Here is a 19,288-nt window from a genome sequence, read left to right as displayed (position 1 = left end):
CAGGTACTGTACTGATTTTTCTTTGAACATCTATTACTTCATAAAAAAATAAATTTTGCTATCTCAAGAACTTAATGGCTCAATTAATATTGCTCACAATAATTTACCATATCTCACAATTCTGCAGGGTAGAGAGGTACAACTCGGCAGTTCTTCTGCTGGTCTCACTTGGGATCCCTCATGTGGGATGGTTCCAGGTCCTGGGTCCTCTGGAGGCTTAGCGGGCTGGAACACTAAGACAGCTTCTGCAGTCACCTGCCTTGGCACTATTGCACAGGGGCCTCTGTCTTCATGTGACATCCCATCCTCCATGTGGCTTCTTGTGGCTTCTCTCTCTTGCAGAGTAGTTCACTCATTTTACATTAGTTTGTTTCCAAGACTGCAGAAGCAGAAACTTCCAGGCCTTCTTAAAGCTTAATCCTAGAGATAGTTTCACCTCACTTCTGACACATTCAATCACCCCAGATAAATTATGGAGTCTATACAAAGGTAGAGCCTGGGAGATGTAATTCTTTGTGAGCCAACTTTTAAGACTAGAAAAAACTGAAAAGACTTTAAAACTACCAGTCTCAGCAAAATGGAGCATACTTTATGTCATTGATTGAGTGAGATATACATTTATCTTGCTTTTGTTTCAGTGAATGTTATAACGTAGACCTAAAATGTCTCCCTAAAGCCTCATGTGTTTGCAAGGTGACTGGATCATGGGGGAGCTGTTGCTGACTTGTTAGGAGGTGGGGTCTGGTTTGGAGTCACTGGAGTGTGATCCGGAGGGGTGTATCTCCCCCCACTCTTCTACCCCTTCTCCTTCTTTTGCTCACTGCTTCCTGGCCACCACAAGCAGCTGTCCTCTACCAGATCCTTCCACCAAGCCCTTCCTGTCTTGGAGCCATCCAACTATGGACTGAATCCTCTAAAACCCATGAGCTGAAATAAACCTCTCCTCCTTGAAGTTACGAGTGTTGGGTGTTTTGTTCCCACCACAAGAAAATAGCTAAGAAAACCAGAAATGAATTTCAAAAAACTCAGAGGCAAAATTGCAATGAATTTTATATTGGATCAGGCACATGACCTCATATTTTAAATAATGAAACAGGACACTATTGTTGAAACTAGACCTATAAATTTCTATATGTTAGGTTTCTAAATTACAGATACAATATTTTGGAAAGCTATAACATACAAATTATTCAACTGGCTAAAAAAAATCACTCAATTTTGATTTCTTTATATTCTTTTTTAAAAGATATTTTATTTTTCTAAATTGCAAACTCTTTAAAGGATGAAAAATGATTAATTGAATGAGATTGTATGAAAAGATAATCAGCATGTATTATCTAGTTTAGTATTGATGAAGAAAGTAAAATTAATTTGTGGATGGCATAATTCTAAAATAGTCCCCAGGATTTTTGCTCCTTGGTTTATGTACTTTTTCTTTGAGTGGAGGAGTGAACTGTGAATATAAATGAATATGTCACAACATGATAGAATAGTTATTTTTATGATTAGATTACTGTAGTTAGCTTTAAAAAAAAAAAAAGATTTTATTTAGTTGGCCTGACTTACTCAGGCAAGTCCCTAAAAGAGTTTGAGGCTGTTTTAGTTACTTTTCTCTCATCACTGAGACAAAATACCCAGCATCCAAAAGCTAAAGGGGAAGGGGTTTATTTGGCTTACAGTTCCTAAAGGTTTCAGTCCATAATCAGCTGGTTCTGAGGCTGGGATGGCAAACAAGCATCACAGAGCAGAACAATATGGTGTGCACAGGGTAGCAAAGGTAACAAGAGAGTGTTAACAGTGTCTCCCTGCCCCTTTTATCTTATTGAAGCTAGTTAGGGTGGGTAGCACTCACACCCTTAGTCCTAGGGCCTTTGAGCCTAGCATTGCATCATGAATCAATTCCAGCTTCACATACTCTAGATTATGCCTATCATCATATAAGTCTTTGGGGGAACATCTACACCCAACCCATGGGGTCTTCCTGGATTTGGAGATTTGACCTGGGATGGACATCAGATACAAGGATGATTCCCTGTTGCTGACTTTAAAAAACCAAGGGGACAACATGATATGGGATTAAAACTGGCCCGTAAAAGTATGGCCCAAGAAAACAGAGGCTTCAGTCTTATAACTACAAGGAACTGAACTATATGTCTATCAACAAGTGAATGGATAAAGAAAATGTGGTGGGTTTTTTGTTTGTTTGTTTTTTTCCCATTAAGTTTATTGGTACATTTTAGGTATAAAATAGTTACATTCATCATTGGGATCTTGTACCATTATATGAGTCTCTTGGTTCTTATTGTTTTCCCCTTCCCTTGCCCTCCCTTCACCCCCTCCACCCTTCCTTATTTGCAAAGACTTTGTTTCCATTTTTTCCTTTTCTCATATTTTTTCTTTTCCCTTCTTTCCCTTCCCCTACCCCTTCCACTTCTCCTGCTCCTTTAGACCTTTTCTTCATATTATGCAGTATTAATTATACATTTTTAAAATTACAATATCAAGATCTAGGAGACATTACCACAGATTTTACAGAATTGAAAAGGGTATAGAAAGCATATTACAAAAATCTGTTTTGAAATAAATTTGACAACTTCTAAGAAGGACCTTGGAAGACAAATTAATGAAACTAACTCTGGAGGAAATATAAAATTTGAATAGCACCTATTAAAGAAAGTATATTCCTAGCTTGAAAACCTACCTATATGAAAACAGCAGACTCATAAACATTTTAACTGATAAATTATATCAAACATTTAAAGCAGAAAAAAGAAGGAACACTTCTCCCCTCATTTTAGGAAATCAACATTGTGCTAATCCTAAAACTGGATAAAGATAATAGAAGAAAAAATTATGAACATAGATAGAAATTTGTTTAACAAAACAAACTCTTAGAAGTCAGATCTGGCAAGATGTAGAAAGTGGTTTTGTTATAGGGATGGCAGTGTTGGTTCAGCACTGGAAGATCCACCCCCAAAAGTCATCATTTTAACAGAGGAAAGGAAAAAGCCATATGGTCCTGTCACTAGTTGGAGAAAAAGGATTGGACTAAATTCTGTAGCTGTTCATGGTAAAAGCTATCAGAAGACTAGAAGTAGAAGAGAAACTTCTCAACAGATTAAAGACATGTACTCCATACTTCCAGCGAGAATGCCTTATATGAATGGAGAAGATACAATGCTTTCTCCTTAAGGTGGGGAACAAGGGCAGATATGCTTACTCTTTATCTGTCCATTAAACTTTGAAACCTAGGCCCAATCAAAATAGTCTGGCAAGAAAATGACACAATTAGGATAGGATTGGCAAGATAGAAGCAAAATCTTTATATGTAGATGAAATGATCATCTACAGAGAAAATATTAAGAAATCTCTAGGAGCCCCTAGAATTTGTACTTGAATTTAGCAGGATTAGAAAACACAAGGTATATATAAAAATTCAGGTCTGTGTATACTTTCTATAAATGAAGAATTGGATATTGAAATTTAAAAGTTATGTAGGAGTACAAAGGATCTGGAAAAGTTTAAAAACAAAAACAAAAAACTAAAACAGCATTGGAAGAGGTTTAGTACCTAATTTTAAGACTTCTTCTAAAGCTACAGTAATCAAGGCAGTGTTGGTGTAAGGAAAGACATATAGATCATTGGAATAAAACAGAGAATCTAGAAATAGAACCACACATATATGGTCCACTGAGTTTTGAAAGATTATTTAACATTAGCATTTTATAGAATATAAACTCAATTCAAGAGCCGAGGAAGAGATATTGTTTTCAGCAAATGGCACTAGAACACCTGGTATCCGAACATAAAAAATTAACCTCAACCCTTTATTTCCATACATGAAAATAAGTTGAAGGGATCTATGAACCTAAATAAGAAAACCTAAAAGTATAAAACTTTAAGAAGAAATTATAAGGGAAAATATTTATGAATTCAGGGTAGGCAAGAACTACCTAGGATACAAAAGACATGATGTATAAAAGAAAAAATTAATAAATGAGATTCTATCAAAATTTAGAACTTTAAATGACATCATTAAAATGAAAAGTAGTCCTTAAACAGACCATATTTACAATGCATATAACCCATGACCAGAATATATGAAGAATTCTTAGAGCTCATTAATAGACAACCCAATTAAAAAGTAGACATAAGAAGATGATAAATAGCCAGTATAGCACAAGGAATGGTATGCAACTCTAGAATCAGAAAAATACTAATCAGTACAATAATAAGATTGAATTATACACTCATTAGGGAGATGAAGTCAAAAGTTTTAAAAGCCTTGTCATGACTTTTTCTTTTTTTTGGATTCTCCCCCTTTGCATTTAATTTGTCACGCCCAATGGATTCATTCTGCTGGGTTTTCTGGGATTGTGATCCTCATTGTCTTTTCCTAGGGTATTGTCTAAAAATTTTTTGGAGTGCTGGTTTGATATTCATGAAGTTCCCGAGGTGCTCTTTATCGTGAAAGTATCTTATTTCTCCATCCATTTTAAAAGATAGTTTTGCAGGGTACATCAATCTGGGTTGGACGCTGTTTTCCTTTAGGGCTTGAAATACATCACTCCAAGCTCTTCTTGCCTTGAGGGTTTGCACTGAGAAGTCTGGTGTGATTCTGATGGGCTTTCCTTTGTATGTGATTTGTTTCTTTTCTCTAACTGCTTGTAGAATTTTGTTCTTCTGTTGGATTTCTGGAATCCCAACTATTATATGCCTATGTGTAGATTTTTTTGATCAAGGCTAGCTGGAGTCCTATATGCCTCACTTATCCGTATGTCAAGTTCTTTTCCCCTCCTTGGGAAGTTTTCTGCCATCACTTCTGTGAATAGTTGATTTATGCCATCTGCACTCTCTCCTCTTTCTTCATTGACTCCAATCACTCTTATGTTATTCTTCTTTGCATTGTCTAGCAGCTGCTGGATTGATTTCTCATGTTCCTTTACAATTTTAAAGAAATTTTTCTTTTCCTGGTCACTAATTGCAATCTTTTCTTCTATATCTGAAATTGTATCCTCACATTGGTTCATTCTGCTGTGCAGACTTTTGATGGAGTTTTTAATCTCCTGGAAATCTGTTTGCATCTGTTTTATGGATTCCATTTGTTTCCTATGTTGAGATTCCATCATGTTCCTCAAGTCCTCTATTTTTTTTATCTATGTCCTCTCTAGATTTATTAATCATGCCTTGCACCATGAGCACAATCTTTGCTGTTATCTGAGTAATTATTTCTGATTTAATTTTTTCCAGATCCTCTTTTGTTGCCAGTTCAGAGAGTCCAGGTGGTTGAGTATCAGATTGTTCCATCTTGTTTCCCTTTGGGGTTGCTATAGGTGATCCAGAAGTCTGTTTTTGAGGCTTGTTTATGTGTTTTCTCATTTCCATGGGTTGGGGGGGGTGCTTATGGCGCCCACGCAGCTCAGCTTCTCTGCCCTAGGAGCTTGAGATGGTGGTGAGGGAGCTTCCTTCCAGGTTCTGGGACCTTTTCACCTTCTCTGCCCTAGGAGTTTGGGATGGCAGTGGGGGAGCTTCCTTCTGAGTGCTCAAAAATGTGGTATTTAAACACAATGGAGTACTACTCTGCCGTAAAGAAGGATAAACTTGAGTCATTTGCAAAAAAATTGGTGAACCCTGAGACCATAGTGTTCACTGAAATAAATCAGACACACAAACTTGAATACTGCATGGTTTCTCTTATATGAGAAACCCAAAATATAAGCAGCAAAATGAAAGATAAATAATAGGCGGTAGGGAGATAGATTTTGTTCAAATGGGAAGGAAATTAGGAGATGGAAGGAAGAGAAATAGAATGAAAACAAGAATTCAGATGTGTTAGGGACCATCATTTGAACTGTGCTGTGCATTAATTGTGATCAATAGAATATGTATGAGACTGGGACATGAGTATTAGCATGGAAACATCCTCCTCCCTGAGTATGATCTCTTGAGGAAGACTTTGTGAGACTCTGCTTCATATTTAGGCCTCTTTGATATTGCACAGGTAACCAGTGAAGAAAAAATTTTGCAGAAGCTGAACAAAGATAGGCATATTTACATAGGCACTGTGTTGTATCAGAGATAACCCGAGACTGAGGTAGCATGTTATAGCGAAAAGAACTTCCCCTTGGTTCTTTCAGCCTGACGGGCTCCATGCCTTTAGATAAGTTTTCAGATACTCAATCTCTTCATCTGTGAAATGGGGTAGAAACATAGTTTGTGAGGGTTCAATCAGAAAATGGATACTAAGCACCAAATATTAGTTTTTTCCTTGTTTCTTTTTCTTCTTCCATGACAAAATGTGATATAGTTATATTAAGGCTGTAACAGAAAACACGGGCAGGCTCATTGAATGGGGTGCCATGATAGATGAAGATCACATAAAAGAAGAGGATGTAAAGCCCTTACATCTGCCTAATAACTGTTCCTTTCTGCTCTTTCCATCTTCCTCCCCATCCTTTGGCTTTAGTTTTCCTATGTTCTTTCCACTTTGGACCTGAGTCTTCCCATTCTTGGTGCCACATTGGTGTTATTGCTATACATTTTTGGGCCCTCAACTCAGCATCTAATGAATTGCTTCTTCTCTAATCTGACACTGCATGGATCAGTTTATCTTAATTTTTTAATAGAGTGGCTGTTATAGCTTGTATCTAGATGTTCCCCCAAACCCTCATGCTCTCATAGGTGGGGCTTTTCAGAGGACTGAAACTAGGGTGTATGATACTGGGATAAGGATATGATGCTGGGATTAAGGGTACCCCACCCTGGCTGTGAGTGCTACCAGCCCTGCCATGCCACCCTGCCTTAGAACCATCTGACTATGGGCTGAAATCTCTACAAACCATGAGCCAAATAAACCTTTCCTCCCTTAACTTGTGGCTATTGGGTATTTTGCCCCAGCAATGAAAAAAGTAACTAAGACATTGCCCATTATTTAAATTGCAAATGGAAGCAGAATAAATTGTTGAAATATTTATTTGCATTTTATTCATAATACTAAAGGAAATTTGAAGAATGGGAGTTGTTTTCCTCCATTCATATCATAAGAAACAAGGTTTAGATGTAATGTTTCATGGCTTCAGTATATTTATTTTATTATCATTATTATCACAGAACTTATGACATAGGAAGAAGCCACAAACTCAGGCTTAGCTTTTGTCCTAGAACCACAGCCCCATGAGAAAGACTGAAATTGAGGTAGAGGAGCCAGAACTGAAAGGATGAAAGGAGGGAGTGCTCCATTGTCTGAGGAGACATTGGAAGGAGGTCCAAGATGAGCAGGAGGCTGTATTCCAAGAAAACAGAAGAATTCCCTCATGAGGTGGTTCATGAATGTGAGACGAACTGAAAGTCCTTGTCAAGGGGAATACATTTATTCCCTTTCTTGATGTTAACTTCCATGTTGAGAGTTCACAACAGTCAAGCACCTGAATATTCTCCACTCATTCTGTCAGCCTCCAAAGGTAGAGAAGCCACTGTTTGAAGAATAAGTTGGAAGAAGGAGCCAGGGCTCACATTCAATATTTCCTCCATATTTCCCTGCTCTGCTCTGTCATTGGTTTTCTGAGCTCCACACCAGTGGAGGAGGATGCAGGTACCCAAAGCATCCCTGGCTGGGTGGGTAGAGCAGTTGAACGTGGAAGCCTAAGGTTAGCAAACCAGTAAAGCTTTATTGGTGTACAAAGTTATATTGGGATCTCCATCTCACCATCCTGCGCCTGTCTCTCATTGGTCCTGAACTTGAGCACGGGAGAAAAGCGGATGCTACACGTGAACTCCTCAGAAATCAATAACTAAGAATCCTAGCCTTAGAGATCAAGGTAACAAATCCTCCTGTCCACTCTGAATAAACCATTCATTCATTCATTCATTCAGTCTTCATTCAATAAACACTAGTTACCTGCCCACAGGCAACTAGTGTACTTGGCACCCTACTCAGTGTATGAGTATGGCAAATGGGCATCTCAACCCATGGCAATGGGTTATATGGTGAAGATTAGATGCTTTTCTATAGATAGGGTTACCAAATTCATCCTCAGAGCTTTAATGACACCCCCAAACATGACTGATGTCCTTCATTTAGAATAAAGAATAGAATCTTTCTCACACACATGTAGAGATGGGAGGCAAACATTTACTATAGGGCGTCCTACTGATCAGGGAGGCTAACGGCTACCTTCCTATGTACCTTCTCTAATCCTACACTTAGCAAGCCATTGACCAGTAGTGTGCTTAACCCTAGGAAACAACCTCTCAGATCCAGTCTCTGAAGAAACCCTGTGACCTATAAGAGTGGTCCAAAGGCTCTGATAGTGGCTACTGGTGTGTCAGAGTAAAGCCCTAACCACTCTGTGAACAAAACTGACCTGTATGTTCCTTCCAGGGCTTCACCCAAAAGGAAACCCTGTCATGCAATGCCTGTCCACATAAGCATGCACACACATGGCACACCCTGATGGTGTATCTTTCTCCAGAAAAGCTGCCTTGATAGAACAGGCTATGCAGTTGCTTTGGAAACTATGCTGATCACATACATCAATGAGTCTAGCCTTTCACATTGAAATAAAAAATGACAGCCGAGAGTGGTGGTGCATGTCTGTAATGCCAGCACTTGGGAAGCTGAGGCAGGAGGATAGGTGCAAGCTCAAGGCCAGCCTGGGCTACATAGTGAGACCTTGTCTCAAAAACTGAAAATTAAAAATAGAGAAAGGAAGAAAGAAAGACCACCAGACCTAGACTTTTGCCAAAGAGACTAGGGGAACAGGAGAGGCCACAGATGGTAGAAGCTGGGAGCAGAGAGTGCTTGGGACCCTAGACAGTCACTCCTATGGAGGGGCACACTTGGTCTAGGGAGCAGCTGGACATAGAGTGGAGCTGGGTTCCAGTAGGGAGACCTTGCATTCCTATTGCTCTTCCCTTGTATAAAGTGAGTATGATAGTGGATTTGAATATGAGAAATAAGCATTTTGGCTTCCCAGACTAAGAAGTTTCAGCTCAAGTACCAGTTATTTCCTGGGAAATGCCAGACTCTGGAGAATTTGAAAACGCCTTCTACTATGAGAAGTTGAATTTGGGTACAAGCCTTCCACGTAGATCCAGGGGAGCCCTTGATTCCCTGGGAAAAGTCAGGTTTTCCTGTGGGAGATTTGTGGCACCAGTCTCAGCTAGCTGGTTGCCAGGTAACCAACAACAGTTTCCCCAAATTAGTGATCAAATGAGAAGGACCAGGAAGAATAAACAGAATGACTAATTCTGAAGAAATCAAACTTTACTCAGGGAAGCAGAGCGAAGTTTTCTAAAGCCTAGAGGAATTATTGTGTGCAGTTAGCTCCCACAATAACACCTGCCCACCCACCTGCCTGCAAGATAGAAGAGTCTCATTGTCACAGCAGATGCACTTGAACAGTGCATTTCACCAGCATAAAGCTCCACTAGTAAATCAGAGACCACAGGAAGAACTGGGCACAGGGGTGGCATTTCTCTCAGAAAGAGTCCAGATCTGTCAGACTCCATGTTTAAAACATGTCTCCTTCTCCCTTGGTAGGATGCATTTGGATGTCAGATTAACAGCAGTTTTCTGAACAATGTATGTGGATTCATCGTTTTCACAGGAGGACATTGAGCTGTGAGTTGTCCACTGTCCAGCCTGTCATGCCGCCTAAGTGCACAGATCCTGGGTGAATTTACAGCAAACACTCTTGACCTGATACCTCCTTCTTCCTTGTATTTGCTTTAGGTTTTGCTGAAGTACAGCCTTAATATTTTTTTCAAAAGGATGAATGGTAGAAAACCTCTGAGCAGTGAGGACATTGCAATACAAGAAGAAATAAATACTTTGATCTTCACCACTGGCTCTTGGCACAGAGCTTCTAAAGCCCCTGTAATTTCCTAAATCCTTAAAAATTTTTATTTCCTAATGGTGATTTTTCTTTGGTGAAGTTTCTTTGGTTATTCCTGACAAGCCCCTTTCAACCACACCTGAGTTAGTGAGGTGACCTTTGGAAATTCCCTATGGACAAGGGGGCTGATTATCAGGTGTTCGTGTGATTAGAGTTGGAACTTCCAGTCCAGCTTCCACAAGAAGGGAGAGAGGGACTGGAGATTGTCTTGGTCACCAATGGCCAATGGTTTATTCAGTCATGCCTACTGAAGCCTCCATAAAACCCCAAAAGGATAGGGTTTGGTAAATTTCTGGAAATTCTGGGAACAGGCTGCACCACCACCAGAGGGCATAGCAGCTCCCTTCCCTTCCCATTACCTTAAGGGGTGCATCTCTTCCAGTGGCTGTTCCTGAGTTACATCCTTTTAAAATAAACTGGTAATCTAATATGCAAGGGGTTTTTTTTTGAGTTCTGTGAGTGGCTCTAGCTAATAATCAAGCGCGAGGAGGGAGTGGTGGGGATGTACAATTTATAGCAGGTAGTCTGGAGCACAGGTCAAAGCCCTGGCTTGCAATGGTTTCTGAAGTGCAGTGGGTGGCAGTGTTGTGGGACTGAGCTCCACATCGGTGGGTAGAAGATCCTGTCAGAACTGGACTGAACTGTAGGACACCCAATTGGTGTCTGTAAAGGCTTGGAGAGAATTATTTACACCTACTGTTAGAAGTGAAGATTGAGTAGAAGTAAATCAATTAAGAAAAAATAATTAATTTTGTTCACTTAACTATGTATATCTAAAAATCTCTTTATCTTCATTTAGAAGTAATGGTGTGGCTTGTTATATAACTCTAGGTTGTTTCAATTGTTCAGTTTGAAAACTGACATGTAGGGGACAGGGGAAGGGGACATCACCAGAACCTCTGCAGTGAGTCCTGGTCTCCTGCGAGCCACGGCAGCACACCGCGAATTACAGGAAAGGTAGAAAAATGAGACTGAGAAGAAGCTGAGCTTTGGGTCTGATCAGTGCTGCTCTGGGCGGCAAAGACAAAAGCCCCCAGCTTACTGCACCTTTTATTCAGTACATTGGGAGAAACAAATGTAACAAATGACTTGCAGAGAGTTCAGTACATCTCCGGCAAACAAGATATTAACAGTCCAAGAACAATGAGGAACTGAGCAGATGTTTGTTCTCCCAGGATGTTTCTTGTCCTGGAGAATCACAGCATCACTGGATCACTGAAGTCTCAGTTGTGACCGGAGGCCAAACTGGAGTTATTCTGTAGCTGGGCTGTAGGCAAGAGAACTAGGCTAACCAAATGATTTTTCCCTAGAATTATGTAGCATTGCTCCCAACACTGACAGCTGACTCTGACAATAAATATCATTAACATATTTACAAGAGGTCTGGTCAAAGTCACCCTCTCCCCTCCACAGCTTTCCCTCAGCAGGGAGAAGGCTCCATTTCTGCTGCTGGCCTTTCTTTCCAATTACCATTCCATTTTATGATGTACAAGCTGCCCAGCCTCCTTCTATAGTCAACCTCTCCACGTGTTCACCATATCCAGTCCTTTCTTATTTACTGAAGGTCATTCATTGCTCTGACCCCTTTTTTTCCTGAGTCATTTTATTGTTTGCTCCTTTTCTACTGGATCATTTCCTCCAGCACACTGACATGCAGTAACTCCTCCCATCTGAAAGAATCCCTTTCTTGATCCTGCACTTTGGGTAACTATTACTCCATTTCATGATTCTCTTCATACAAAAACTTCCTAGGGTTTCCTGTAGATTCCCACTATAGTTCCTCTCTTCTCCTTGTCTTTTGAGCCTATTCCTCTCCTGTCATTCCATTAAAATGACATCCTTCCCAAGGTCACAGTGATCCTATGTTGCTTAATCCAGTGGTGAATTGTCAATTCTCATCTTTCTTGACTTTGTTCTCCTCAACAGCAAATAAAGCATGTTGCTCAGCACTCCCTCTTGAAAACACATCCTTCATTAGACTCCCAGCATAGCACATTTTTATCCTACTGCAGACAGACTTTTAGTGTTCCCTCCATGATTTCTGCCCCCTGGTGCTCATACTGTGGTATAATCCTGTCCCTCTGAATGGGATCAGGGTTTGTGACTTCTTCCTTTTATTTGTAATTAACAAATAAAATTTGTATGTATTTACCATACACAATATGATGTTTTGAAATTTGTATATGTTGTGGAACAATAACAAAACAAGCCATTTGACATATGCATTATCTCACATATCTCTGTTTGTGGAGAGAACCCTAAAAGTCTATTTTCTCAGTGATTTTCAAGAATACAACATAAGCAGAGAATGGTGGCACATGCCTGTCACCCAAGTGACTCAGGAAGCAAATCTGAGGCCAACATGGGTAACTTTATCGAGGACTTCTGTCAAAATAAAAAACGAAAGGGGCCAGGAATGTGGCTCAGTGGTACAACACCTCTGTGTTTTATCCTCAGCACTGCAAAAATGTATACAAAAGATATTGTTATTAACTGCACACACTATGTTGTATAATAGATTTTAAAAAAAAATTTTTTTAATATTTTTTTTTTTTTGGTACCAGGGATCGAACTCAGGTCCTTGCACTCATGCAGCAGGCAGTGAAACCACTGAGCTAAATCCCCAGCCCCTAAAAATTTTATTTTATTGGTACATTTTAGATATACAATATAATGGCATTCATCATTGGAAATATGCACCTTTACTTAATCTCTCTTGGTTCTTATTTTTCCCCCTTCCCCTGCCCTTCCTTCAACCCCTCCCCCCTCCCTATTTACAAAGACTGTTTCCATTTCTTCATTTTCTCATATTAATGCCATTCCCTTCTTTCCTTTCCCGTACCCCTCCCACTTCCCCTTCCCCTTTGCCCCTTTTCTTCCTGTTTCATATTATCTATTTGAATAATAGATCTTTTAAATATGACTTTCTTTGGCTCAATAGACTATAACAAAGATTATAGTATCCCTGGGAATCTGGGTCCTAACACTACAAAGAACTAATCAACCCTCTTTAGTTCTTGTGTCCTTGGTAAAATAATTCAGAGAAGACACACAGGCAGCCACGCAGAATTTAGGCAGTTTATGGTAAAGCAAAAAGTTCAGAGAGAATACACTTTCCAGCAAGAAGGCAAGCAGTGCCATAAGACAGAAGACAACTGCACGGAGTGAGCATTTAGATGTTTTTTACACACAGGAGATTCACTCCTGGGGCTCAGAAAACTATATTGCCCGATTATCATCATTTTGCCTGCATGGTATGTATGACTTAGGAATGTCTGCTTTCATTCTTGTTAGATGGTCAGTATTCCTTCTGAAGGATACTATTATCCCAAGGGCTTTAGTCATAGAAAAACCTTAAGGAAAAAACCTAAATCAAGTGTCAGCCTAACACAAGTAGATATGTCTTAGAAGAATGTTGTTCTTCTTCCTGAAATCAGTGGGCCTTTCCCCCTGGGTGGCTTTGAGAAAGCGAGCAGGCATGCTGGGAGCCCATCTTGGTGCATATCTCAGGCTAGACCCTGAAACCCAAGGGCAGCCTCAAGCCAGAGCTCTTAGCTTTTTAGCTTCAAGGAAGTAAATTCTGCCAAGCTTGGAAGCAGATTTTTACCCTAGACAAGGCTTCATATGAAACTGTAGCACCCATCCGACACCTTAAAAGGTTTTATTGTTTTGCTTTGGGGGCGGGGTTGGCCGTACCGGGGATTGAACCCATGGCCTTTGTATTGCACTACATCCCCAGCTTTTTAATTTTTTTATTATTTTAAGACAGGTTCTTGCTAATTCACTAAGTTGCCCAGGCTGGGCTCAGACTGAGTGATGTGATTACAGGCACTGATCATCATCCCTGGCATCTATAGCTTTTTGAGAGCGTGAACAGAGGACCTTGCTGACTGAAGCAGAGAGACAATAAATGTGGGGTGTCAGGAGCAATGCTACATAATTTTAGGGAAAAATCCTAGTTCTCCTGCCTACAGGCCAGCTATGGCATTTTGAGACATAATTCCATTTTGGCCCCCGGTCACAACTGAGACCTCAATGATCCAGTGATGCTGTGATGCTCCAGGACAAGATTACACCAGCTGAAGATGTCCTGGGAGGAACAAAATCTTCATCTACTCAGTTCCTCATTGTTCTTGGATTGTCACACTTCGTTTCTCCTGATGTACTGAACTCTCCATGTGCTGAACTCTCCGTCCTGAGTCATTTATTACGTCTGTTTCTCCTGACGTACTGAATAAAAGGTGTGGTAAGCTGGGGGCTTTCATCTTTGCTGCCCAGAGCAGCACTGATCAGACCCAAAGTTCAGCTTCTTCTCAGTCTCATTTTTCTACCTTTCCTGTGTAATAAGTTAATTTGCTTTGGGCTGCCGTGGCTCGCAGGAGACTAGGACTCACTGCAGAGGTCCTAGTAACGTCCCCTTTCCCTGTTCCCTACATTTGGTGCCCGACATGGGTATGAATTGGATTCAGGGGTGAACTCACCTGTGAGACAAACTCAGAGTAAAAGAGACAGCACGCGGATCTCCCAGGACAATTTCTGGACTCGGATGAGGGACACTGGTGGTAAGTGTGTCCAGCTGGGGTTAATTTTCTATCTTTGCTGAGTTACAAATATGGGTCAGTCTCTGTCATCAGAGCAGCATAACTTTGTCAAATTGCTTAAGTCGCTGTTAAAGCAAGCTATGTATCTGGTGCCAAAGGATACTGTGATAGATTTGTTAAAAGACGTACAAATGTACGTTCCATCTTTTCCCCAGGAAGGGACAACTAACTTAATAGCATGGGAACGTGTAGGTACCGTTCTCCGTGAGGCCCGGTGGAGGGGTGATCGTCTTTTCCCCGGAACACTCCCCACTTGGGCCTTAGTCCACTCTGCTCTCAAATTCTCTCAGTCAGTTTGGGAGACCTCGGCTACCCCTCCCCCCACCCGCCCTTCTGCCCAGGCTTCCCCTTGTTTGGCTTCTTCCCCACTTTGCTTTCATCTCACTGTGGCTTCTGCTCCACCACAGCAGCGTGCTGAGGAAGACCCTAATTCTCTAGCCCCTCAGCCTCCTCAGCCATCTCGAAAAGGTCCAGCTGCCCCCCTTGTGAAGCCCACTTCTGGGGCCACTCCCTATTGCCTAACCCTGCAAAAGGCTGTGACATGGAGCCAGGCGGTGGGAGACCCTTTGTGCTGTCCTGTCTCAGTTTTGCCTGATCCTCAGAGGTGGACATGTATGTTCATGCCTCATTCGATTTTAACATCCTAAAGACCCTCAGGCAGAGCGTGCTAACTAATGGTCTCCAAAGCCCCTATACAGTGGGTTTGTTGGACAATGTACTTCAGACTCATTCTCTGGTTCCGCATGATGTTTTTCACCTTGCAAAAACATGCCTGTCCCCCGCTCAGTATCTCCACTTTGAGGTGGAACTGCGTTCATTAATCAGGGAACAGGCTCATAAAAATGCTCAGGGAGATGCTCAGTCGAGAGAAGTTGCTATTGATATGTTATCTGGCACAGGTGACGTTTTGGATTTAAGCAGGCAGGCCTGTTGCCCAGCGTTACTCTTTCCCCAGCTAGAGGACCTCCTGCGGAGGGCTTGGGCTTCTGTGCCAGTCGATGGTGAGCCAACGCAGTCTTTTACTCAAATCAAGCAAGGGCTGTTGGAAACTTACACAGAATTTGTATCAAGATTACAACAAACTATCAGGAGACAGATTTCTAATTCCCAGGCAGCAGACATCCTGATTTTACAGCTAGCCTATGAAAATGCTAATATGGATTGCAAACAGGCAAAAAATCCTGTTCGCTCCTCTAAAGATCTTGGAGCGTGTATTAAGGCATGCCAGAATATTGGGTCTCCTTTACACAATTCGGCTCTGATGGCTCAAGCCATCTCCCAACATTTATGCGGTACACACAGTGATTTAAAATGTTTTAATTGTGGAAAATCAGGACATCTCAGAAAAAACTGCAAAATGAAAGTGGCTTTACAGGCTGACCCAGAGCCCCTAGGCCAGGCATCCAGAGAAAATAAGTTACCGCCTGGTCCTTGCCCTCGCTGTGGAAAAGCCATTCGCTGGGCTAAAGCCTGCCACTCCACCTGCCACTCCAAATATGATAAGGATGGCACACTGCTGCCAGGAAAATGGAAATTGGGCCCAGGAAACTATAGGCGATCAGGGCCAGGGGGCTCCAGTCCCCCTGAGTCAGTGGTACCGGGTTCAGACCACAAGTACAAAATCAGACAGCATGTGTGTCCAGAGAGACATTTCTTCCCTCATCAGGGGAACACTCAGGAGATCAGGAATGGATCTTCCTGCTGCTCAGAGAGTTCACCTGCTGGGAGATGAGACTCCAGTATCGATCCCCACAGAAATTCATGGACCCTCACCCCCAGAAACAATTGGTTTGATACTTTGAAAATTCTCTCTAACTTTGAAAGGCATTACTGTTATTCTGGCTATTGTTGATTCTGATTGTACCTCTCAATTGTGTGTTCCTGTTAGCTCCACAGGACTTTGGGTAATAGAGAAAGGAGATTATATTACACAATTGTTGCTTTTGCCTAAACCAAAATTAAATAATGTTAGCTTTAAAAATTCCAGAGAGGATCCTCAGCCAGAAATTCCTCAAGAAGAGATTTATTTCACCCAAGAGATTGCCAAAAACCACCCCATGTGTAAAATTAAATAGAATGGCAAATTCTTTACAGGGCTGATAGACACAGGCACGGACGTGTCCATGATTGGCACATGTTTTTGGCCATCTTCTTGCGGCAAAAAACCAACTAAAACATCTCTGGTAGGCCTTGGTGCCCCCTAACAAGTTTTGAAAAGCTCCATTCCCCTGCCTCAAGAAGGGCCTGATGGTCACTTGGGACATATTTGTCCTTACGTAGCTCCATATCTGTAAATTTATAGGGCAGAGATTTATTGGAAGAATGGAGTGTCATAATGACTACTTTGCCCCCTGAAACCTCTCTGGGTCAACACATGATGCCTAAAATGGGATATGAACCAGAAAAAGGATTAAGCAAGGAACTTCAGGGTGGAATGCAGCCTATAGAACAGCAACAGAAAAATAATCACCTTGGAATTGGATATGATAAAAAAATTTTAATTGGGGCTATTGAAGTTTCTCTGCCCAAGGCAGCTTTGTCTTTACAATGGAAATTGAATGACCCCATTTGAATTAATCAATGGCCCCAACACATGAGAAACTAACCATTTTAGAGCAACCTATATTAGAACAACTTAACAAAGGGCATTTAAAACCATCCATGAGCCCTTGGAACACACCCCTTTTTATTACTCCAAAACGGTCAGGGAAGTGGTATTGGCCTCAAAACGTATGAACAGTTAATGCCAGCCTGATTCCCATGAAGGCGTTGCAGCCTGGTTTACCAAACCCAGTGGCAATTCCCCAGAAGTGGCCACTTATAGATTTAGAAGACTGCTTTTTCAACATTTCTTTGTGGCTGACTGACCAAGCTTGATTTGCCTTTTATTGAATTAGGCCTAAAATAGGGATAGCAACTTTTCAATTGCTGAATTTACATGAAATATCACAGGGAGATTCTGATCTTAATTCCCCTTGAAGATTAACACCAGAGGCACAAAAGGAGTTACAATTAATAGAACAAAGACTATATAACTGGCAGGTTTTTCTTATCAACTCTAACTATCCAGTTCATTTGTTTGTCCTTAGCACCCCTCATTCACCTACAGGTTTAATAGGACAATGGTATGAAAAACAGGTCTTTCCCATGAAATGGCGGTTTTCGTCTAACCAGTTAGTGAAATCTCTACAATTATATCTAGAGCAAATTGCAAAAATAGTTTCCTTGGGACATAATGGTACCCAACAATTATTTGGTGCTGATCCTCATCTCATCATTATCCCAATTGATAAGGCACAAATGCAGATGCTGCTACAAACTGCTTTGTATCGCCAAGTAGCCTTTGCAGATTTCATTGGACAGATAGATAATTATCATCCTAGTGATCCTCAATTTCAGGTTTTTGCACAACATGAATTTATTCTCCCCAAAGTTACTCAATTTAAGCCATTGAAAGTTGCCTCAACCTATTTCACCAAGGCTCTTCTCAGTGCCAAGCAGCAATTTGGAGCTCTTCCTTTAGCTATGTGTTGCCTACACCCAGTCTTTCTGCTCAGAGGTCAGAGTTGCTAGCCATTTTATTTGTGATTGAAAAGTCCCCTTCCCAACCTCTTAATATTTTAAGTGATTCCTCTTATGCAGTTTGGTTGACTCAAAGACTGGAAGGAGCTATTGTCTGCTCTACCTTAGAACCTAAATTATTAAACTCGTTTTTAAGATTACAAAAGGCCATATGTCAAAAAATTGCTCCTGCCTTAATAACTTGGGGGAGAGATTTTGCCTGTGAGCTGACAGAAAAGGATGAAATCTTGTGGCTGCCCTCCTGGAGCGAGTGATCATGGGTCATGCTGGTGGAACCGCCAACATCTCAGAGACCAGGGAAAGCACCCCTGCTGAGAGCGATGAGCCAGCTGCACCTAAGCAACCCACCTCACCATCGACAACCAACAAATACATGGCAGGGTCCAGGACTGAGATGATGCCCCCAGAGGAAGAATAATTACAGATTTATGGTAAAAAATAAATTTTAAAAGCGGGGAACAACTTCAAAATGCTCTTTTTGCATTTACAGGTATAAAAGCACTTGCATTCCCTCTGATTCTAATCTCAAGAGATCTCTGTTAATTGACTAAAGTTTTTGACCAGTCTTATATGCAATTGTAAACCTAAAAATCATAAAAGGGATATTATAATTCAATTTGGCCAAATATATTTGAGTGCACTCTAGTTTTATAAATGGTCTTATATGTTTGTCTGTTGTCTGTTTGTCCTTTTGTACAGTTGAGCTCAAATTTTTTTCCTCTCTTTTCCTTTTCACTTTTTGAAAAAAAAATTTTTCTTGAAAGATATTCACCTATTATTAAATTGGCTTACAGATAAATGTTATTAAATTAAAGGCATGCCCTTCTTCCCCCAGGTTGCTAACTAATCAAAGTGCCATCGAGATTTATTTGTCAAAATAGAGACCGTGGGTACTCCCTTTGGTGAATAAAGAAGCAGCCACCCAGAAAATAATTATTCTGGTCTTAATTCACTAAAGGAATCCCCTAGTAATTTTCATAATCGTATGGGAGACACACTGCAATAAATATTGTCTCAATATGTTGTTATAAATTGATTACATCAGTTATCATTGAAGTTTAAGTTCTAAATATGTTATTATAAAATATTTATATTGGTTAAGTTCTGAAAATGTTATTGTGATATGTCTACATTGGTCATCTTCAAAAGATTAATTTCTGTGGCATAAACAAAAGAGTGTTATTTAGAAAGATGTTTTTGGTACCAAAC

Source organism: Heterocephalus glaber, unplaced genomic scaffold, assembly GCF_053883595.1.
Source record: "Heterocephalus glaber isolate CG9 unplaced genomic scaffold, H.glaber_assembly_v1.0 deba00001550, whole genome shotgun sequence".
NCBI classification, from domain to species: Eukaryota; Metazoa; Chordata; class Mammalia; order Rodentia; family Bathyergidae; genus Heterocephalus; species Heterocephalus glaber.
Note: the sequence above shows the minus strand (reverse complement) of the source record.